The following is a 24,184-nucleotide window of genomic DNA, read 5'->3' on the forward strand; positions in this document are numbered from 1 at the left end:
ATCAGCCTTGTGTGTGGTGCTTTCTCTTAATTATTCCTCCTGCCCCTGGTCCTTCAGCTTCACATTATTCCCACTCTCCAAAAATTCTATTCTTCACTTCCTTCTCTTTCCAGCTTAGGTCCCATGGGGCACCCTTCATTTTTCTGACCAGCCCTCTCAACTCCTTTTCCCCCTTGTTTTTACACTATACATTCTTGTCTAGGGAAAATCCCTAATTCTGAACAGTTTTGCCTATAAGGACATGAAGCCCAAATTTCCCATGTGACAGACCCACGTGGGGGAAAGTGATAAAAGTAAAAAGAGGATAGGCTGTTGAGTCAGAGCCTAGTTTAAATCCTGGTGCTGTCACCTACAAGCTGTGTTGCACTGGTTATGTTCAACAAGCTCTGTGTGCCTTAGTTTCCTCACCTGTAAAATGGGGCTAATTTACCTACCTCCAGGGCTGTTGAGATAAGTATGGAATGAGCATAGTGATGTGGCAGGAGCTTAGTGAACCCTTAGTAAATGGTGACTGTTAAAATCACAAGGCCTATCATGACACAGCCTCTGTGTATATTTCTAGCTTTCTCTATTGTTGTTCACAAGCCTAACAAACAAGCACTCCGATGTCCATGTTCACTGTTGTTCTCTCAACCCAGTCTGCTTTCTCCACTTTCTACTTGGTTCCTATCCTCTTTGTGGCCTGGATAACACCTACTTATTCCTGGAGCCTCCACTAAAATGTCAACCATTAGAACTGCACTGTCAAAAACAGCAGCCACTAGTCAAATGTGGCTACTTACATTCAAATTAAGATTAATGAATATTAAAAATCCAGTTCCTCAGTCACACTGTCCACAATTCGAGTGCCCAACAGCCACATGGGGCTGGCTAGTGGCTACTGTGTTGGGACAACACAGAATGGAATATTTCCATCATCACAGAAAGTTCTATTGGATAGAGTTTCTCTAGAGGAAAATGTCTTTGTTAACCCTCTCCTAAAGAACTCATGTGTACTTTTATAAGCGTACTCATCACTTCGTATAATGAGTGTTAATTCTTTCACTCGATAAATTGTGAGCTTTTTGAAGTACCACTTAAATTCATATGAATTTGCTAAATGAACTGTTGAATAATTGGTTAACAAGCCTTTTTAAAAATCAAAGTCAAGTAACAACAGATGCTGGCGAGGCTGTAGAGAAATAGGAACACTCTGATACTATTGATGGGAATGTAAATTAGTTCAACCATTGTGCAAGATAGTGTGATGGTTCCTCAAAGACCTAAAACCAGAAATCCCAGCAATCCCATTATTGGGTATACACCTGAAGAAATAGAAATCATTCTATTATAAAGATGCATGAATGTGTATGTTCGTTGCAGCTCTATTCACAATAGGAACGAGATGGAATCAACCTAAATGTCCATCAGTGATAGACTGGATAAAGAAAATGTAGTACATATACACCATGGAATACTATGCAGCCATAAAAAGGATCGAGTTCATGTCCTTTGCAGGGACATGGATGGAGCTGGAAGCCATTATCCTCAGTAAACTAATGCAGGAACAGAAAACCAAACACCACATGTAAGTGGGAGCTGAACAATGAGAACACATGGACAAAAGGAGGTAAACAATACACACTGGGGCCTGTCAGGGGTGGAGGGAGGAAGAGCATCAAAATGAATGGCTAATGCATACAGGGCTTCATACCTAGGTGATGGGTTGACAGGTGCAGCAAACCACCATGACACACATTTACCTAAGTGAAAAACCTGCACATCCTGCACATGTACTGCAGAACTTAAAATCACATTTGAATTTTTTAAAAAACTTTTTGAAAAGTTTTCAAGTTTTCTTAATTGTCTGGTGGCTCAGACCCATGAGGAAAGAGTGCCTGATATCTCTGCTCTCAGAACCTGGTCCTGAGTGGTTTTGTCTAGTTTTGCTTCCTATTCCGTTTCTCAAACCATTCTAATCCTTAACCCATTCAGGCAAGCCACACCCTCCACCACGTGACCAGGATTTCTTGACATCCAAGAAAGGGCATTAAACAATATGGCTTCTGAGAAAACATCTAATATCAGACAAGTCATTGAATATAAAAGTTCATCTCTGTACTCACAGTGCCAGAGTCAGTGCCTGGCCCACAGTAAATACCTAATGAATACTTATCAAAAAAAATGAATGGGGTGTTATTTTATCAGGGACTATAATCTTAGGGAGGAATGAGGTACAAGGGGAGAGATGCTGGAAAGGAGGGAGAACTGATATGGAGGAGTACTGAGTTGGCGAGTGTGACTTATTGTTCAATCCACAGACCACACTCCCAAGAAGGTGGATAAATGGCAGCTCAGAACCAGCCCTGCGATGGAGTGGGGAAGTGAGAACTTACTCCCAGGATGTGCTTGGTCTAGGATTCACCCCCTTGCACCTCTGGGTGTGCATTCCAGAGCGTGGGCATTAGTGGAGTCTGCAGTGATGTCAACATGGGAGCACTGGGTGGGAGATGAGAGGGGTACTGGTGTGAAATTGGCTGGGGCCCACACAGAGCTGGAACAAGAGATGGGGAGGCCGAGGCTCTGGAGCAGTGCATAAACAGGTGTTGGGCACAATGTATATAAATTAACCTTTTAAATTATCTACCGTCATGGGCAGGACTTGAGAACAGAGGATAGGCTATTTGGGGAAGGTTTATGATGTGGGGTGTTCTTATATTCAATTCCTGGAAAGGTTCTAGGTACACTGGAAGTATGAATAAAAATTAACTGATTGCATAGGGGCATCTGAGCATTCCAGTATGGTACTAGGTACTAGGTTCCTAAAGGGGGACAGTGATGGAGGGGAAGTGAATGTGGGGACATAAGGAGAACTGGTGGACAGAAAGGGGCTGAAAACAAACTTAATCCACTTTATAATTTTGTATGGGTCCAAGCTGACTTGGAAATATTCCCTATGTCCTCTCCTTTGTTCTGAAAGCACCCAGCACCCCTTCCAAAGTTTCTTCTTTAATAAGATTTCCCAATCGTTATAAAACCCACTTAAAACACAGGTAAAGGTTGTGCTCCTAAGGATCAATAAGCTCGACTTTCCACTAGATTTTCCTAAAGCCGAAGCACTGCTCTGTTTTCAGCATATATCACCACCACCTAAGTTAGGTCTGTTGTCCTGTAACTAGACAGTATAACTCTATTTTGCTCCACACATTGTCTACAGCTGATAGGTATCATTTGGAGAATAAAATTAGCAAATGTTATTGCTGTGTCAATTTATATTTTATTAATCAACAGATTTTTAGCAAATTTTGGTTTTATCTCCATGAATCATAGACTTGAAAGGCCAAAGACACTCCAAGGAATTCTTTATTTTAGCATCTTCTTTCCAGGCAAAAAAACAGGGCATATCCATTAGAGTTGTTGTATTGGACCCCTTGTGTGTACCACTTCAAAATCCTCTCAGTTGCTTCTCTTATTTCAGCCACAGCTGTAGAGACCTGTTTTCCTGGAGGCTTTGAGCAGCTTGGCACAGGTGGCCTCAGTGGCCTCACCTTGACCCTCATGGGGATCTCCTGCTTCCTGCCTTAGGCATCTCTAATCTTTGGTTAATATTTCTAGAAATCCACTCTGCACTCAAGCATAACCCAGCAGTGCAGGGGAGTTAGTGTTGTGAGGGCCACTCTAGACAAATGAAGATCTGGAGTCAGTGGATAAAAGCACTCCATTTCATCCCCTGGCAGACAGTTCTGAAACACTTCATAAACCCTTTCACCAGTCCACTGGGATCAAACAGCCAATGCAACGACGCAGGGTTGTGTTGGCTCCTCCCCTGTCTGTCTTCCACTCCCCCTTTCTGCATTTCTGCTCCTGAGGATCACATTTCCAAACAAGCTACTTATGCACAAGCCCCCAAATGCTGAGCCAGAGACTAAGGCTTGTGTATAAGTAGTCTCTGGCTCAGCTTTTGGGGAACCCTAGGCTAACACAAGCGGTTGGCAGCATTAGATTGGGTTTGTAAAATCTCATACCCTGGATTCATGCTCCAAGAGTGCATCACCCATGATTGACCCCTTGATGCTCCCACCACCTCCCCTACAGAAGGACTCCTCAGCTACAGTGATATGGGGTGTGGGGTGTGTGTGTGTGTGTGTGTGTGTGTGTGTGTGTTTGATGTGTCTATTTTTTCCAAGGCTGAAATAGGAAACAGGAAAAAAAGAGACATTCCCTGAGAACTTTTGTGCCTACCCTTGTTTTGGTTCTCTCACTTGTCTCCTTTATAGAAGGAGGACACAGATTTAGAGAGGTCAGATAACTCATCCAAGACCACCCAGCAAGAATTCAAACTAGAATTTGAACCCAGTCCTGTGGATTCAAAGTCCATAATCTTTCTACAGCATGGGAACAACAGACAAGCCATTATTACTATAAGTCTTGAGCATCCTTTTTCTTCCACATGTATTTCCTGAAGATCTATAGGACACACTTTATATAAGGCATGACTTGTAGATGTGCAGTTTCACTCTTTTCTGGGGTCATTTCTTCTCAGGTCTCTGCATTTGGTCCTCCTCCATCTCCTTTAGAAAACAAGGTGCTGAGCTGCTTTTCCTGGCTCATTTCAACTCTCAGTTTAAAAAGTCTTCTGCTTTGTTGGCTAGATTTTCCCCTTTTCTTCCTCCACCGGCTCACGTACTTTCACCACGAAGCCCCTTGGCTTATCTTTTAATTCTCCTTTGCCTCATTAGAAGCATAACTACAGACTCCCTTGGTGCGAATTCCTTTATTCTAGGCAAAAGTGCAGAACCTACCACGTGGAGAAGCATTTCCCAGACATCTTCAATGTCTCTTCAAGCTTGGCTACCAGCTTGACTTGAGGGAATGCATAGGAAGGAAGGTGAACATCATAAACCCATGGAGACCACCAACACAACCCTCATCTACCAAGCTGCTTGGTTAGCGTGAGGGTCTCGTCTGTACGGCCCCCACAGGAACCAGGTGGATGCCCTGTGGCAGAAAACCCCCAATTTCATCTCAGGCTCTAGATTCCAGGAGGAATAACCAAATCATATTATCTCATCTGTCTGCTTTATTTTACTGCATTCATGAAGCAACTTCACAGAAAATAATTTCATTACTTTCCTTGCCTATTGTTTTTTCTTTTTGTTCAGAAATGAGAACTGATGTTTTTTCCCTCCAAGTGTGGGATGAGAATAACACTAACTCCAAAGGTTAGAAAGAAAGAAATCTTCTGTGCATGAATGACACAAATAGTCCGGCCTCTTCGCTAACAGGTGCAAAGGGCCATAAGAGCCAATTACAGTGTATGGCCCTAACTCCGAGCTTCCGCATCAGGAGGTGCTGAAACAGCGCCTGCCTGCTTCCTGCCAGCGCCATCTGGCAGGTGCTGGTGTGGCTCAGTCACGGGCCAGGCTGTATAATTGCCTCAAATCATGGGGTGCTTCTCTGAAACCCTTACCCCTACCACGAGCACAACTGTCACATAGAAACCACTTAGGAAGCTAGAAGTCATTCATCTGACCCACTCCAGAGAGCCTGGCTCACCGGCTTATGGGATGACTTAATCAGAAAGCTCATTTTCATGTTGGGTGGGTGCCACCAGCAAGGAACACATGTTAGACAGCTGAAAGTGACCTGGGCCAGGCCTCATACCAGTCCGGCAATCTGAAGAGTTCTTGAACTTCATTTACCCTATTATACACTCAAGTCTTCCTGCATTCAGTCTTTCCATACTGCATTGCCTGCTGTTTGTAAAACATACCATAATAGTACTACTATGTTTAATACTATGTATATGAAAATATAATATGGCTTAGCATCTTTGTTTCTTTTTTATTTTTTGAGACAGAGTCTCACTCTGGCTGGAGTGCAGTGGTGTAGTCTTGGCTCACTGCAACCTCCATCTCCCCAGTTCAAACAATTCTCCTGCCTCAGCCGCGCAAGTAGCTGGTATTACAGGTGCGCGCCACCACACCCAGCTAATTTTTGTATTTTTAGTAGAAATGGGGTTTCACCATGTTGGCCACACTGGTCTTGAATTCCTGACCTCAAATGATCTGCCTGCTTTGACCTCCCAAAGTGCTGGGACTACAGGCATTAGCCTCCATGCCTGGCCTGCATCTTCTTTTCTACTTCCTGTGTAAAGCCCTCTTTTCATTTATCTAGGAAGACATATTTAATGCTGCATTATTTTATTTTTAATTATGCTTATATTCTTTATAAGCTGAGTTACATGTTTTCTTGGCTTAATCAAAAAAGATACTGCACAACTGGGACTATGGGGAAATCACAAGGACCTTAAAGTCACTGGGTCTCACCGACAACACAGATTATTCTTCTACCTTTCCTTAAAATGAGCACTCTAAAAATGGTCCAACAAACTGGAATTTCAGAAACATCTTCATGCTCCATACCAATTGATACAATATTTATCTTAACTGGCATCAATCATTTATACAACACCTATCTTTATTAGACTCCTAATGGCAACCTATTGCTTCCTGTGGGCCTCTTGGTAGTTAAGACTAAAAACAAAGACAATGTATCTGTTCCTGTAACAAACACATAATAACTCTCTTTCCCTGGGCTGTCCTCTCCTAACCAGAAATTAGAGCCTGTATCCAGTCTTATTAATTGACCTCGTTGAGTTTCTAGGTTTCTAATTCTATGAGTTTTGAGGGAAAGAAAAAGTTACTCTCTTTTTAAGGTATAAGGAAAACACAACAATCTCAATACCTCCTCTTTCCTCCAACAGCAGATGAATAATAGAGGTCTCCAACTGGACAGAAAATGAATGCTGTCCTTACATTTGTGTAAAAGGAGGCAAGACATCTGGATGTGAAGCCCCATCAAGTGCTCCCGGGGGCAATGGCGGCACCTGTGGAACCTCCAGCAGCTCATAGAGCCCCACCTTCTGAAAGATGTTAAGAGCTGAGTGTGCAGCAGCCATGGCTCATACAGGGCTTCGGGACACAGAACCACATTTAGAAAGTAAAGCTGTGTGACAATACCCAGGGCACATTCCCAGCTGTCCCTGCCTTTATTGTTTGTAGGGCCCTGGTGCTTTGCAGTTCTCCTGGATCCTGTATAAACCCTGGAGCTTTGGGATATAGGCTAATGGAATATCCTTGCCCCTGGGGGAAGGCTATACTGGTGTCCTCACCCTTGACTTCACGGTGATGGTGGCTCACCTTGTAGATGGATCCCAATGTCCCTCTGTGAGACATAGATGATTTCACAGCACAGCTTTGTTGGGGTCTATCCTGATCTGACCCAGTTTAACCGTGGGTAGAGTCCTCCATGCCTTTCTCCATCACCTCCTAGCAACCAGTTTCACACCTGACCTCTATTTTATGCTTTCCAAATTACACATGAAAATTTGGCTTCCTTCTGGAAACTCCTAAAGTGCAAAACACTCATGTTTTTAACTGGTCCCCTCCTATTATAATAGTCACCATATATTAAGCATTTACTGTGTGCCAGGCTGTCTGTGCCAAGAAATTTGCAAACATTAGCTTACTTTATCATTACAGGAGTTCTCTGAGATAGGTATTATTAACATGTAATGGCTTGTTAATATAAAGTTTCACAGATGCTTCCAGAATTCACAAAAAACTGCAGACAGTGTCTTTAAGAATTAGCTGGCACATTTGTATCCTGATGAAAGCATTCTCTTTTAATCATGCCCTTCTTATTTGCCATACTTTTTACAATAAAATATACCATTGATGTTTAGCTAAATGAAAGCTGAAGAAGAAAACTGGTGAGTGAAAAAGACAGTGGTCATGAAAGTGCTAGAAATATTCAGCAATTTGAATAGCTCTGAACTGTGTAAAGCATTTGAAATATTCCTTCCCCCTATGAAGTGATTTTCATTGTTTTTCATAAATGTTTCTTTTTCATAGTATTAATGTATTGCATGTATTTTCAAATATTTTCTCATATATGAAAAGTGCCATTCCACAGTGTTCTTTGTAAGCTTTCCCTCACCTCATTGTTTTGGATGAGGCTTTATGCTTCTCAAAGCAGTAAGGTAACAGATAACACAGAAGCCATGTGCTGGCACTCCTATTCAGGTTGGCATGGCCTCAACTATTTTGAGTCAAATTTCTGTCTAGTCTAGCAGGACCATTCCCTAAAGTTGTTACACTAGGAAGGCAGATATGAAGAAATGCTGCTATCCTACCCATCAGAATAATGTAGGCTTTGGGGTCCTGGGCTGGTAAAGCCTGGGTATGATGGCTAAATTGAGCTGTTCTTACCCGGATGAGGCTTATCGTCATCTGCTCTGTCTCCAAAGGTAATGGGTCACTGCACATGAGGTTGACTACACTGCACACGCATGTGTGTTCTCTAAGTAAATTTAAATGATGTTTTTTGGGGGGTGGAATCTGAGCTATATAGAGAGATATAGTTCAAATCAGATCCAGTGTCTTTTCTGTCTCTAGGTGCCCAAAATTGTCAGAAAGAGACAATCTCTTACCTTCTGAGAAATATCAATCGTTCCCTATGACTCACACCAGCTTCTATATTTAGAACTGGATCTCCTGCCATCTGACCCAGGCCACAGATGAGTGGGTCTCTGGCCATCTGATCCATACGCCACACTTCAGGCTATGTTATCCCTAAGCCCACCACATCCACTAAGGATTGAGGACAAAGGAAAAAGAAAGGGCCATCATCTTTATGTGTCTTTTAAAGGACATTCCTGTCAGTAAGCATAAAGAGTCTAAGATTTTGCCCCACTTACAAACTAACATGTTAGCCTATTACAGTTTTATAGAGCAGAGGACAGAAATCTACTAGGTCAAAGACAAAGACTTTATTCCATATAGCAATAGCAGTAGCCAGAGTATCAGTAATTTCTGGAACCGGTTCCTAAGACTCCAATTATTCCAACACGGTGTTATAAAGAGGGCCGCATGACACCCACACACACAGCAGACTGCATTACATGACAGAAAACTCTGAGCTTAGGGAACCAGAATCTTTTATAATAAGCAGTAAGCATCCCTTCATGCTCTAGAAGGAGACACTTTCTCTGCCACTTAAGGCTACTTATTATACAAATGTTATTTTAAAAAAGCAGCTCTGGAACAAAGGGCAATCAGCGCCTCTGCCCGCAAGATGTGTGATAGAACTATAGAGAATTTTCTCCCAAGAATGCTTTGATTTTGCTGTTACCAGCTGTAGCAAAAAGGCACACTGTGGCTTTATAATATAACAATTGCTCCCCCAATAGGCAACTGCACACTTTCAGTCAGGGTTCTTGGGCACTTGGCTTTGGGCCCTAAGAATCCCATAGTTTCCAAAGAGAATGTAAATATGAATAATGATGTTTGATTACATGTGTCTGTATGAAGGTATTCCACTTTGAAAAGTAACATAGGAAAAAACAAAAACCCCCAAAAGGCTCACTTAAAATTTCACACATATTTTAAAGGCAAATGGTTTTACTCCTTATGCTTTATTTGAATTGGAACACTGCATTTAAATTTTAGCATGTTCAGGTTCTTTAGAAAGGAAAGATACGTTTACATATAATCCCAGACAGAATATAAGAAAGACTCATCAAAAGAGAATTCTAATTCCAGTCAAGTGACCCTCTTTCTACAAATTGTTAATTAAAAGCTCGAGGGTAAAATAGGACAAAAAACCCATTTATTCATTTTCAGATACAGCTCAGTTCTTCCACGGTATAACATTATTTTCCCTAGGGCAGTTATTATATTCATACATAGGATCTACTTTAACAAAAATATTACCTGTTTAACTAGAAGTCTATACAGATAATTAAATTCCTGCTATTTCACACAGCTGCCTCCAGTCTTACGGAACAAATGAGTACACATCAGGATTTTTAAACACTGAGGCTTATATTTAGCCATTTTCTCATTAATATCTCGAATAAGTAAAATTCATTTACACAGCATTTCTTCACTTTTAAAGAGCAATGTTTCCTGTTTACTCTGCACTTTTAAAGTGTAAACACAACATTCTTGCCATAAGAGATAAAAATATATTCTCTTCAAAAAAGTGCTTTTACATGAATAAAAAGGAAGTGTATTCGATTTTGTAGAATCACCACAAACAGAACTTAAAGTCACACTAGAAATAGATGCTAACAGAAAGCTGTGAGTTTCCCTGCAGACAGGAAAAGAAGCAGTGGATGTTCCAAGACTGGGGATCCTGTCAATGGCTGGGTCTGCTCAGTCGTGTGCAGTGCTGTGAAAGGGCTACATCAGAAATTCCTTAGTAAAAGAGTAAGTGAGAGTCAGAATCTAAAGGCTATGCCTGCCTTGGCAGCACATAAGCGGACGCCTCAACTGTGCAGAGATGGTTGGCATAGCCTCTGTGCAAGAGAAACACAAGCCCATAAAGTATTCCATGCTTCTGAAAGTGCCTAAAAGATGTGGGTGATGGTGTCCACAATTCCCACCATCTCTTGGCTATTTCAGAGTGAAGAAATGAGGGAGGGTGGGGAAGAGGACATGCAACGAGCAAGTCTTTTGTTTTTAAAACATATCACCACATTCTCTATAGGATTGTTCGAAAGTGTTAGTGTAAATTTAGTAAAAATGTTGAGGAAAGAAATGCTGATGGCAGCCTGGTAAATTCAGTCATGTGAAATCCAGCTCCTATGAATGGTTCAATACCTGAAACTGTATAGAGGCATCTTCATTACTCTTCTTACACGCACAGCACTTTGTGCCGGGCGCTGCTCTCCTGCTTTACAAATATTAACTTCTTTTAATCCTCATAACAACCTTATCAAGTACTATTATTATCCTCGCTTTACAGAAAAGGAAACTGAGGCACAATATATGCAGGTTGTCCACAGTCATACAACTGATAAGTAGCGGAACCAGGACTTGAGCCTGGGAAGTATAGCTTTGGACTGGGACTACAAGGAGCAAATGAGGCATTTACCTCAGATTCAAAGGCCAGGGAGGCACTCAAAACTTGAATCATGTCTTAGTGCTGTATTTGAAAGAAAAAAAAAAGAAAGAAACCCAACAGTAACGCAAAATAGCCATTTGAACAAGATAACAAAAGTTTAAATAAAGACAGGATTGGCACTGCTGATTTTTCCCTTTTGTCTCCGGTTTCAATTATGACTTGGCAAGGCACTGCTTTAGAGTATGTTTTATCTTCTAGGGCATAAAACCTCCTTTTTAAACATCTTCATAGCTCTTCTTCATAGCTCTGATTTCACTTTGTAATTGTACAAATACAGTGAGTTTGTTTGGTGACTGTCTCTTCTCCCTCTAGATGTAAACTTTATGAGACCAGGGGTCTGTCTGTCTTGGGTCACCTTTCATCCAAGTCATGAAGAAGGAAGGGTCTTACTGGCAGGGAAAGGATAGGTGATGGGGAAGGGGTCCAGGTGTCCTAAGAAGGTAGGGACATGCCCCCTACAGGTTACACACTCGCATATGATGACACAATTCTATAAAACTGGAGGAACACACTAAAAAGGTAATGAATACAAAGCTAGATAAAACTGTAATGAGTTATATGCTTGAATAATAAACTCCATTAATCAGTCAGGTAAATAATCAAATGCCTACATGCCCAAATCACAAAAGAAATGGGGTTCAAAGCAAGTTAGAATTTCTTTCAAAACTAAAAATATGATACAGACCCTATTTCATCCTGTAGCTATGGGACCCAGCTTTTATCACTTTTAGGAATAGCAAGGAGTAAATGAAATTTTCTAGCCACATAAAAGGTTTTGGAAGTGCTGGAAATCTTAGCAAAGCTTCCCTAGACAGTAACCATACTGTACTTACACACTTATCTAATCTTACAGTGCAAAGGAACATTGGTTCTTTCCTTTGTGTTCAAAATGTTTCAGCAGATACAGCTTCCATTATCTTCATGAGCTTGGAAAATAACAGCTTTCCCTATTTCATAAATCACTCTTATTCCTATTTTTAAGGAGTCATTTGGTTGGTTACTTGAAGGACCATCAAATTGGAAAAGGCAATATGATAAAAGCAATAATATGAGACTCAAAAATAATTCAATAGGAAAGCCAATCATTGTTTCCAGTACATTCTGGATTCTGAGTTGGAACTGGGCTTTAGGGTTTGTCATAAGAAAACTACCTGGTGATGCCTTTGCATGGTCCTTCAGAGAGAGAAAAGACCAAGCATTTCCCCTTCAAGGTTCCCTTCATGTGGAGACTTAATAATAATTAATTCACTTAATAATTCACAGATAGGGAGAGGGTTTCACAGTTAAATCTGAAATTTAAAAGAGCTACTTATGCTGAATTTCTGCTACTGAGACTTTAAATAGCCAGGTTAACATAGTAACAGACTTTTTCTTTAAGATGAGCACCTCTGAGCACACAAATAACTATACTAATTCAAGATCAAGAAGTGGTCTACACTTACGTCCATAGCAACAGCATTATTCACAAGAGATGCAAGGTAGAAACAATCCAAGTATCCATCAAAGAATGAATGGATAAGCAAACTGTGGTATATGGTTTCCACATACAATGGAAAATTATTCAGCCTTAAAAAGGAAGAAAATTCTGACATTGAGGACATTACACCAAGCGAAATAAGCAGTCAGAGAGGGACAAATATTGTATGATTCCATTTATATGAGTTACCTAGAATAGTCAAATACTAGAGACAGAAAGAATGGTGCTTGCCAGGGGCTGGGAGAAAGAATGGACAGTTCAGAGTCACTATAAATGGGTCCAGAGTTTCAGCTGGGGAAGAGAAAAAGTTCTGTAGATAGGTGGTGGTGATGCTGGCACAAGGCAAATATACTTAACGCTACAGAACTATACATTTAAGTGTTCCAGCTCTTTTGGAATTTGTCTAGCAGGTTTTCTGCTTTTCATTAGAAAACCCCCCCACACAAAAAAATTAAAAATAAATAAAAATGAGAGCTATACTTAAAAATGGTTAAAACGATAAATTTTATGTTACGTATATTTTACCACAATAAAGATCAAACAGCTGCCAGCAAGAAGCGGACTTTTAAAAATTACTGTTTCCAAATGTAACATAAGACATATACTTAAAGATTTACATCTCCATACTTTCAGTAACAGGCAAATATGCTAGAAAAGAGGCTCTTAAAAGGAAAAAATAGTCTTCTTCTAGGACACGATGGATGATATTTGTTCAAAACACACTCCTACACTGTGCCCACACTTTCTCTTCCATTTAGGAAAGTATATTAGAACCTAACAAAGTGGCCAGGCACAGTGGCTCATGTCTGTAATCCCAGCTCTTTGGGAGGCTGACGCGGGCAGATCACTTGAGATCAGGAGTTTGAGACCAGCCTGGCCAACATGGTGAAATCCCATCTCTACTAAAAATACAAAATTAGCCAGACGTGCTGGCACATATCTGTAATCCCAACTACTTAGGAGGCCGAGGCAGAAGAACTGCTTGAACCTGGGAGGCAGAGGTTGCAGTGAGCCAAGATTGTGCCATTGTACTCCAGCCTGGGTGACAATAGTGAGACTCCATGTCAAAAAAAAAAAAAAAAAAAAAAAAAAAAAAAGGAACCTAACAAAGTGACAGTGAGATTACCACAGGGTAACTTGAAATTCTTACCCATTTACTTTTTGATTAAGTAATTTACAAACTCTGGTATTTTATTACTGTTAAAACTTCTTGGAAGACAACTCACACTGATCCTGGCATAACACATGCTGAAAACTGTTGGGCTGAGGTCACATGGAGCATAAACTAGCAAGCAAAATTTAGCATAAACATAAATCACTTCAGAGAGTTCAGCCACGCTAGCTGAACAAATGAAGTGATTGATTTTATCCCCTCAAGTAAGACTTATGAGCAAAAAGGGAAAAAGCTAAAAATGTCTTGGTACTAATTTTAACTGTATGTAATGGAAATCTCATTTCCTATTCTAAATCTATAATTCTGATCTTATCAATCATCTCAGAACAGAGTAACATATCTGGATCTAAAATTACTCAAGAAGGCATTTATCCCCTCCTGTGAGTATTATTTTCTTGAAGAGTGAATGTCACCACCGTTTTTAAAGTACCACACGGTCTTGTATAAAGTCCAGTAGGAATCAAAGTTGTATATTGAGTAGAATTTCTTTATTCACATTCCAATTTTTGTAAAAGATGAGACCCACATTATCCGCCATTAATTTAAGTAAAAACGACAGCTACTATTGGGGCAGTAACTGCTCTTTGCTGAACACACACACTCCTAAAGTAGGGGTTAGTGCAGGCTCACCATCATTTTTCCAAAAGCTGTGAAAAATGCAAGTTTTGGCGACAAACCTGACCAGTTGACGTTCTTTATTTATCCCACTAAGTGTAAATGTTTGTATGTTTTACTGAAGAGTTACTAATATGTTTGATCATAGGGTACTGTTCTAGACCCCACTGGGGGTGTTATACAACATTTATATATATTTATACATATTTTTATATATTTGTATACATAGGACCCTATTTTTAGAATTTTGATTTTAGAAAGGTAATATATATATATGTTTTATATATCATTTTGGCTATATATATATTTATATATCATGTTATCTTTCTAAAATCAAAATACTAAAAATAATCCTGAATTCTATGTTTTTCTTTTTTTTTTATTATTATTATACTTTAAGTTCTAGGGTACATGTGCACAATGTGCAGGTTTGTTACATAGGTATATATGTACCATGTTGGTTTGCTGCACCCATCAACTCATCATATAAGTATTTCTCCTTATGCTATCCCTCTTCCAGTCCCCCACCTGCCAACAGGCCCTGTTGTGTGATGTTCCCCTTCTTGTGTCCATGTGTTCTCATTGTTCAACTCCCACTTATGAGTGAGAACATGTGGTGTTTGGTTTTCTGTCCTTGTGATATTTTGCTGAGAATGATGGTTTCCAGCTTCATCCATGTCCCTGCAAAGGACATGAACTCATCCTTTTTTATGGTTGCATAGTATTCCATGGTACATATGTGTCACATTTTCTTTATCCAGTCTATTATTGATGGGCATTTAAGTTGGTTCCAAGTCTTTGCTATTGTGAATAGTGCTGCAATAAGCATATGTGTGCATATGTCTTTATAGTAGCATGATTTATAATCCTTTGGGTAATGGGATGGCTGGGTCAAATGGTATTTCTAGTTCTAGATCATTGAGGAATCACCACACTGTCTTCCACAATGGTTGAACTAATTTACACTCCCACCAACAGTGTAAAAGCATTCCTATTTCTCCACATCCTTTCCAGCATCTGTTGTTTCCTGACTTTTTAATGATCAACTGGTGTGAGATGGTATTTCATTGTGGTTTTGATTTGCATTTCTCTGATGACCAGTGATGATGAGCATTTCTTCATGTATCTGTTGGCTGCATAAATGTCTTCTTTTGAAAAGTGTCCATTCATATCCTTTGCCCACTTTTTATGTGTTTTTTTTTTTTCTTGTAAATTTGTTTAAGATCTTTGTAGATTCTGGATATTAGCCCTTTGTCAGATGGATAGATTGCAAAAATTCTCTCCCGTTCTGTAGGTTGCCTGTTCACTCTGATGATAGTTCATTTTGCTGTGCAGAAGCTCTTTAGTTTAACAGATCCCATTTGTCTATTTTGGCTTTTGTTGCCATTGCTTTTGGTGTTTCAGTTATGAAGTATTTGCCCATGCCTATGTCCTAAATGGTATTGCCTAGGCTCTCTTCTTGGGTTTTATGGTTTTAGGTCTTATATTTAAGTCTTTAATCCATCTTCAGTTAATTTTTGTCTAAGGTGTAATAAAGCGATCCAGTTTCAACTTCTACATATGGCTAGCCAGTTTTCCCAGCACCATTTATTAAATAGGGAATATTTTCCCCATTGCTTGTTTTTGTCAGGTTTGTCAAAAATTAGATGGTTGTAGATGTGTGGTGTTATTTCTGAGGCCTCTGTTCTGTTCCATTGGTCTACATATCTGTTTTGACACCAGTACCATGCTGTTTCAGTTACTGTAGCCTTGTAGTGTAGTTTGAAGTCAGGTATCGTGATGCCTCCAGCTTTGTTCTTTTTGCTTAGGATTGTCTTGGCTATGTGGGCTCTGTTTTCATTCCATATAAAACTTAAAGTAGTTTTTTCCAATTCTGTGAAGAAAGCCAGTGGTAGTTTGATAGGGGTAGCATTGAATCTACAAATTACCTTGGGCAGTATGGCCATTTTCACAATATTGATTCTTCCTATCCATGAGCATGGAATGTTCTTCCATTTGTTTGTGTCTTCATTTATTTCGTTGAGGAGTGGTTTGTAGTTCTCCTTGAAGAGGTCCTTCACCTCCTTTGTAAGTTGGATTCCTAGGTATTTTATTCTTTTTGTAGCAATTGTGAATGGGAGTTTACTCAAGATTTGGCTCTCTGTTTGTCTGTTACTGGTGTATAGGAATGCTTGTGATTTTTGCACATTGATTTTGTATCCTGAGACTTTGCTGAAGTTGCTTATCAGCATTAAGCAGATTTTGGGCTCAGATGATAGGGTTTTCTAAATATACAATCACGTCATCTGCAAACAGGGACAATTTGACTTCCTCTTTTCCTAACTGAATACCCTTTATTTCTTTCTCTTGCTTGACTGTCCTGGCCAGAACCTCCAATACTATTTTCAATAGGAGTGGCAAGAGAGGGCATCCTTGTCTTGTGGTGGTTTTCAAAGGGAATGCTTCCAGTTTTTGCCCATTCAGTATGATATTAGCTGTGGGTTTTTCATAAATAGCGCTTATTATTTTGAGATACGTTCCATCAATATCTCATTTATTGAAAGCTTTTAGCAGGAAAGGCTGTTGAATATTGTTGAAGGCCTTTTCTGCATCTATTGAGATAAACAAGTGCTTTTTGTCATTGGTTCTGTTTATGTGATGGATTACGTTTATTGTTTTGTGTATGTTGAACCAGTCCTGCATCCCAGGGATGAACCCAACTTGATTGTGGTGGATAAGCTTTTTGATGTGCTGCTGGATTCAGTTTGCCAGTATTTTATTGAGGGATTTTTGCATCAATGTTCATCAGGGATATTGGCCTAAAATTCTTTTTTGCTGTGTCTCTGCCAGGCTTTGGTATTAGGATGATGCTGGCCTCATAAAATGAGTTAGGGAGGATTCCCTCTTTTTCTATTGATCATAATAGCGTCAGAAGGAATGGTACCAGGTCCTCTTTGTACCTCTGGTAGAATTCAGCTGGGAATCTGTCTTGTCCTGGACTTTTTTTGGTTGGTAGGCTATTAATTATTGCCTCAATTTCAGAACCTGTTATTGGTCTACTGAGAGATTCAACTTCTTCCTGGTTTAGTCTTGAAAGGGTGTAATTCTCCAGGAATTTATCCATTTCTTCTAGGTTTTCTAGTTTATTTGCATAGAGGTGTTTATAGTATTCTCTGATGGTAGTGTGTATTTCTGTGGGATTGGTGGTGATATCCCCTTTATCATTTTATATTGCATCTATTTGATTCTTCTCTCTTTTCTTCTTTATTAGTCTGGCTAGTGGTCTATTTTGTTAATCTTTCCAAAAAACAGCTCCTGGATTCATTGATTTTTTGAAGGGTTTTTCATGTCTCTAATGCCTTCAGCTCTGCTCTGATCCTAGTTATTTCTTGTTTTCTGCTAGCTTTTGAATTTGTTTGCTGTTGCTTCTCTAGTTCTTTTAACTGTGATGTTAGGGTGTCAATTTCTGATCTTTCCCAGTTTGTCCTGTGGACATTTAGTGCTATAAATTTCCCTCTACACACTGCTTTAGTTGTGTCCCAGAGATTCTGGTACGTTGTGTCTTTGTTCTCATTGGTTTCAAAGAACATCTTTATTTCTGCCTTAATTTCGTTATTTACCCAGTCGCCATTCAGGAGCAGGTTGATCAGTTTCCATGTAGCTGTGTGGTTTTGAGTGAGTTTCTCAATCTTGAGTTCTAATTTGATTGTAGTGTGGTCTGACAGACTGTTATGATTTCTGTTCTTTTGCATTTGGTGAGGAGTGTTTTACTTCCAATTATGTGGTCAATTTTAGAATAAGTGTGACATGGTGCTGGAAAGAATGTATATTCTGTTGATTTGGGGTGGAGAGTTCTGTAGATGTCTATTAGGTCTGTTTGGTCCAGAGCTGAGTTCAAGTCCTAAATATCCTTGATAATTTTCTGTCTCATTGATCTGTCTAATATTGACAGTGGGATGTTAAAGTCTCCCGTTATTATTGTGTGGGAGTCTAAGTCTCTTTGTAGGTCTCTAAGAACTTGCTTTATGAATCTAGGTGCTCCTGTATTGGGTACATATATATTTAGGACAGTTAGTTCTTCTTGTTGAATTGATCCCTTTATCATTATGTAATGGCCTTCTTTGTCTCTTTTGATCTTTGTTGGTTTAAAGTCTGTTTTATCAGAGACTAAGATTGTAACCCCTGCTGTGTTTTGCTTTCCATTTGCTTGGTAGGTCTTCCTCTATCCCTTTATTTTGAGCCTATGTGTGTCTTTGCACATGAGATGGGGTCTCCTGAATACAGCACAATGATGGGTCTTGACTCTTTATCTAATTTGCCAGTCTATGTCTTTTAATTTGGGCATTTAGCCCATTTACATTTAAGGTTAATACTGTTATGTGTGAATTTGACCCTGTCATTATAGTGCTAGCTGATTATTTCATCTGTTAATTGACGCAGTTTCTTCATAGTGTTGATGGTCTTTACAATTTGGCATGTTTTCACAGTGGCTGGTACCAGTTGTTCCTTCCCATGTTTACTGCTTCCTTCAGGAGCTCTTGAAAGGCAGGCCTGGTGGTGAAAAAATCCCTCAGCATTTGCTTGTCTGTAAAGGATTGTATTTCTCCTTCACTTAAGAAGCTTAGTTTGGCTGGATATGAAATTCTGGGTCGAAAATTCTTTTCTTTAAGAATGTTGAATATTGGCTCCACTTTCTTCTGGCTTGTAGGGTTTCTGGAGAGAGATCCACTGTTTGTCTGATGGGCTTCCCTTTGTGGGTAACCCGACCTTTCTCTCTGGGTGCCCTTAACATTTTTTCCTTCATTTCAACCTTGGTGAATCTCATGATTATGTGTGTTGGGGTTGCTCTTCTCGAGGTGTATCTTTCTGGTGTTCTCTGTATTTCCTGAATTTGAATGTTGGCCTGACTTGCTAGGTTGGGGAAGTTTTTCTGGATAATATCCTGAAGAGTATTTTCTAACTTGGTTCCATTCTCCCTGTCACTTTCAGGTACACCAATCAAACGTAGATTTGGTCTTTTCACATAATCCCATATTTCTTGGAGGCTTTTAATCTTGTCTTCTCACTTTCATTAATTTGATCTTCAATCACTGATATCCATTCTTCTGCTTGATCAAATTGGCTACTGAAGCTTGTGTATGCTTCTCAAAGTTCTTGTACTTTGGTTTTCAGCTCCATCAGGTCATTTAAGCTCTTCTCTACACTGGTTATTCTAGTTAGCCATTCATCTAAGCTTTTTTTCACGGTTTTTAGCTTCTTTGCAATGGGTTAGAACATGCTTGTTTAGCTCAGAGAAGTTTGTTATTACTGACCTTCTGAAGCCTACTTCTGTCAACTCGTCAAACTCATTCTTTGTCCAGTTTTGTTCCCTTGCTGGCGAGGAGTTGTGTTCCTTTGGAGGAGAAGAGGCATTCTGGTTTTTGGAATCTTCAGCCTTTCTGCTCTGGTTTCTCCCCATCTTTGTGGTTTTATCTACCTTTGGTCTTTGATGTTGGTGATCTACAGATGGGATTTTGGTGTGGATGTCCTTTTGGTTGATGTTGATACTATTCTTTCCTGTTTGCTAGTTTTCCCTTTAACAGGCCCCTCAGCTTCAGTTTGCTGGATGTCCACTCCAGACCCTGTTTGCCTGGGTATCACCAGTGGAGGCTGCAGAACAGCAAGTATTGCTGCCTGATCCTTCCTCTGGAAGCTTCGTCCCAGAGGGGCACCCACTTGTATGAGGTGTCTGTCGGCCTCTACTGGGAAGTATCTCCCAGACAGGCTACACAGGGCTCAGGGACCGACTTGAGGAGGCAGTCTGTCCATTATCAGATCGCCGTGCTGGGAGAACCATTGCTCTCTTCAGAGCTGTCAGGCTGGGATGTTTAAGACTGCAGAAGCCCTCTGCTCCCTTTTGTTCAGATATGCCCTGCCCCAGATGTGGTATCTAGAGAGGCAGTAAGCCTTGCTGAGCTTCAGTGGGCTCCACCCAGTTCGAACTTCCCTGCCACTATGTTTACATGGTGAGCATAGAACCGCCTACTCAAGCCTCAGCAATGGCGGATGATCCTCCCCCAACCAAGCTGCAGCATCCCAGGTTGATCTCAGAGTGTTGCGCTAGCAGTGAGCAAGGCTCCATGTGTGTGGAATCTGCCACGCCAGGAGATAATCTCCTGGTCTGCTGGTTGTGAAGACCATGGGAAAAGCATAGTGTTTGGGCAGGAGTGTACCATTCCTCCAGGTACAGTCACTCACGGCTTCCCTTGGCTAGGAAAGGGAAATCCCCCAACCCCTTGCAATTCCTGGGTGAGGTGACGTCCCACCCTGCTTTGGCTGGCCTTCCATGGGCTGCATCCACTGTCCAAGCAGTCCCAATGAGATGAACCAGGTACCTCAGCTGGAAATGCAGAATGCAGACATCACCCATCTTCTGCATCGATCTTGCTGGGAGCTGCAGACCAGATCTGTTCCTATTCGGCCACCTTGGAAGCAACTCCAATAATCCTGAATTCTAAAACTCTTCTTCCAGAAAAGGAATAATGAATCTGGACTCCTATTTTACAGATGAAAAAACTGAGGCTTGAAGAGTGGCAGTGAATTGCCAAGGCCCATATAGAAAGTAAGAGGCCAAGCCACTGAAAGAAGGTTGTCTGCTTAGAAGGCATCTTTCCATTATACCAGGCAACAGAGAAAACACACCCAGATAAAGACTATACGGTAAGAGATGAGTTATTTGGTGTTAATCTGAGTGGGTTTCCTGGCCTAAGTGTAGCGTGACCAAAATCAGTGGAAAGTCTCTGATTACACGAATGCGATAACGGCACATTTTTCCTTGACATTAGTAATAGTTTTATCAATTTTATTTCCTTTGTGTTTATTTCCTGTTGTTGAAAATATTTGACATTTTTACATACTCACAAATCTAACAGAACCCTGTTTTGTTTCATAATTGTTGTAGTTAGTTTTATGTGCCTTTAAACACTGATATTCTCAAAGTACAAAATATATACATAAATATAGAAAAATACATATTTTATGTCTGGAAGTTTGGGAATTGGGGAGATTTATGCCCTCACCCATAGTGTGACTTTTGCAACCCCATTTGTTTGTTTGTTTGTTTTGAGACAGGATCTCTGTCACCCAGGCTGGAGTGCAGTGGTGCAATAATATCTCACTGTAGCTTTGACCTCCCTCCTTCCCCCATCCCCCCTGCCCTCCCAACCCACCCCACCCCTGGGCTCAAAGAATCCTCTTGCCTCAGCCTCTCAAGTAGCTGGCACTACAGCCATGTGCCACCACAGCCAACTAATTTTTTTGTTTCCAATTTTTGGTAGAAGGCTCACTATGTTGCCTAGGCCAGTCTTAAACTCCTAAGCAAGTGATCCTCCCATCTCAGCCACCTAAAGTGCTGAGATAACAGGCATGAGCCACCATGCCCAGCCTGCAACACCATCTTTACGCTGCTTAAAGGAGGAGAGTATTATTTATAATTTAACAGCTAAATAAATGTGGGCAGAGTGTTTTAAAGAGGAGTCTGAGCATCAATGCAGAATGGACACCGGTGTCCCACATGTTCAGCTGCACACTCCGCTTCAGCAGCCCGGTCCAACATTCATCATCAAAAACAAGTCTTAGGACTCTCCAGGTAATTTTTGTATCCAAACCATTTAATAGTGAATACGATGAAAGCCCAAAATGAAAGCATACCAACAGAATCTTGTAGGTTAAGAGCTGGCCTGATCTCAACATCAGTAGCTTCACAGTTATTTTGTTTGATAGCTCAAAATAACATTATTCTTCCCAATGGGCGAATGAACTTAGAAGCTCTAGCAATTCTGGCTCCTTTCACCAGAACAAGCTGCAATCTGCAATAAACAGGAAGAGGCCAGAGCTTTAAATGTGAGGTAAAAGCCTCTCTTACTCCCTCTCTACCAAGGAGGATTGCCAATGCAGTTTTGATGAGTAAATACAGAATTACTGGGATGGCCAGGAACTACCACCCTAAGCATATCCAGCAGTCAGCCCATGCTATTCAATTGTGCTACAATTACCTTTAAAAACAATGACTGAACTCACAGAATGGTAAGTGTTGGAATGGAGACCTCCCACTGGACAACAATGAAAGATGAAACCCTAAGTATATCTGAAGTGAATGTTTTTCATTGAACTGTCTCAAAAATCATGATGAGATTAACCTAGAACTCTCATATTTAGCTTCTTTGGTGCTACTGAAAATAGTTTGATCCTTGTCCATTTTTAACTGGACTGAGGGAAATAACAATATCACTGTATTTTACATAACGAAATAAAGGATCTGGCAACACAGCGTAGCTGTTATAAAGAAGACACAAATGCCACCTTAATATGATTTCTTAAATATTTAATAAGCTAGGTTTTACTCTGGGTCTGTACGCTCACTACTACCAAGTCAAAAAAAATGAATTATCTTCTGCATGAAGACAGGGAAGGTAGACATGAAGGCAATGGCCTATTATGCTAAAAGCTCTTAAAAGTCAGGAAGGTATTCAATATATTTAAAAATTAAATGATGAAAAACCTGTTCTGAAGTCTCAACAGTTTTTAGATATGAGTTCCTTTTGTAAAGGAAATAATCTGCTGCCTGTTCTTTGATATAACACAATAAATATGATAATTACTTCATATAACAACTTTATTTTAGATAAATTGCTTTTGAATGACTGCATTTGTTTCCATTTTTAAATATATACAAAATTATAAAAATATAAATCTACCTTTTCCTCTTAACCTGATGAAATGAGCAAAATTCAATACCTGAGTAATTTCCTGTCTTCAATTATATACTTGTTTACATATATAATGTGAACTTTAAATACAATAATAACCTAACTACACATTTTATAAATGCCTTTACTTTTATTTTAATATATTCTTTTTTAATCCCAACACTGTACAATAAAAAAAATGAATGATGAGCATTATCAAAAAGTTCCAAGTATAGTAGGGGAGAGAACACAGGACGCTGTGCCATAAATCACTGAAAATACAAGGAATAAAGGGATAAATGGTACAGGAAAGTCATGATGTGCTATGAGTGTTCAGAGAAAAGGAAGCTGTCTTGAGATTGTGAATCAAAAAGGTTTCATGGCATAGGAAATATGTGAATTGGATCTTGGCAAAAATGTGAAAGGATGGCAGAGGGGTCTAGCTGGCTGCCCAATGGCTAAGGGAGGGGTTATACACTTGGACCCACCAGAAAGGCAGGGTAAAGCCCCAGTGGTAGTTGGGAGGTGAGGTGTGGGGAATGGAGGGTCTCTAGGGAACTCAGAGCTATCAGCATGAGATGGCTGCCAAGCTTGGGGCTTCTCTGACCACACAGCAGGCTTGAGCTGGGCAAGGGGCAAAGCCTTGGCTGTGAACACAGATGGGCAAACTGGATGTAATAATAACCAAACTCGGAGTGTTTCAGGAATTCAAGTGTTTGGAAGAGTTTTGATGAAACACAATTGGGTGAATTAAGTGTCTGAGATTTCTTCCAGGAGCAGAACTGCCCCACAGAGCAGAAGTGTAGGGGCAACAGTGGGAAAAATTAAAGTTGCCATGTCATTGCCCCCTGTGAGTCCTGTTTGACATAATAGTTACATAAATATGGAAACAGCTTAAATAGCAAGCAGCCATGTATGATCACTTATTTAGTACTTCTGGATATACACATCTCTTTATAAAGAGTAAACAAACTTAGTAGTATAACAAAGTACAGTATAAATAACAAAAGATATTATACCATTTCTAACGAAAGGACTAAAATTAAGATTTCCAACAGAGAACATAAGCAGGAAACCACTGTTAGGATTTCTCCTATAAAACGCAAGTTGGAGCACTTTACTAATGTCTGGGATGAGCTGATGGATATCTCAGTGCCTATCTCTCTTTCTATTTCATTTCTCTTTAAAGAAAGAAATCCATATACATTTTTTTTTTCTGGAGACATGATTACTAGAAACAGATAACACTGGGACAGTAGCACT

At 40.1% G+C, this 24,184-nt stretch overlaps 1 protein-coding gene and 1 non-coding gene across 50 annotated transcripts in view; one reads left to right on the top strand and one right to left on the bottom strand.

The window, feature by feature from the left end:
* The window catches only part of NRCAM (neuronal cell adhesion molecule), a 305,485-nt gene that overhangs the window by 110,193 nt on the left and 171,108 nt on the right, over nucleotides 1-24,184 (bottom strand). The window lies entirely within an intron of this gene.
* Nucleotides 12,804-12,865, top strand: LOC119626392 (U7 small nuclear RNA). The gene has a single exon (XR_005242559.2). It is a non-coding gene; the product is annotated as a U7 small nuclear RNA (small nuclear RNA).

This window comes from Chlorocebus sabaeus, chromosome 21, assembly GCF_047675955.1.
Source record: "Chlorocebus sabaeus isolate Y175 chromosome 21, mChlSab1.0.hap1, whole genome shotgun sequence".
Taxonomy (NCBI): Eukaryota; Metazoa; Chordata; class Mammalia; order Primates; family Cercopithecidae; genus Chlorocebus; species Chlorocebus sabaeus.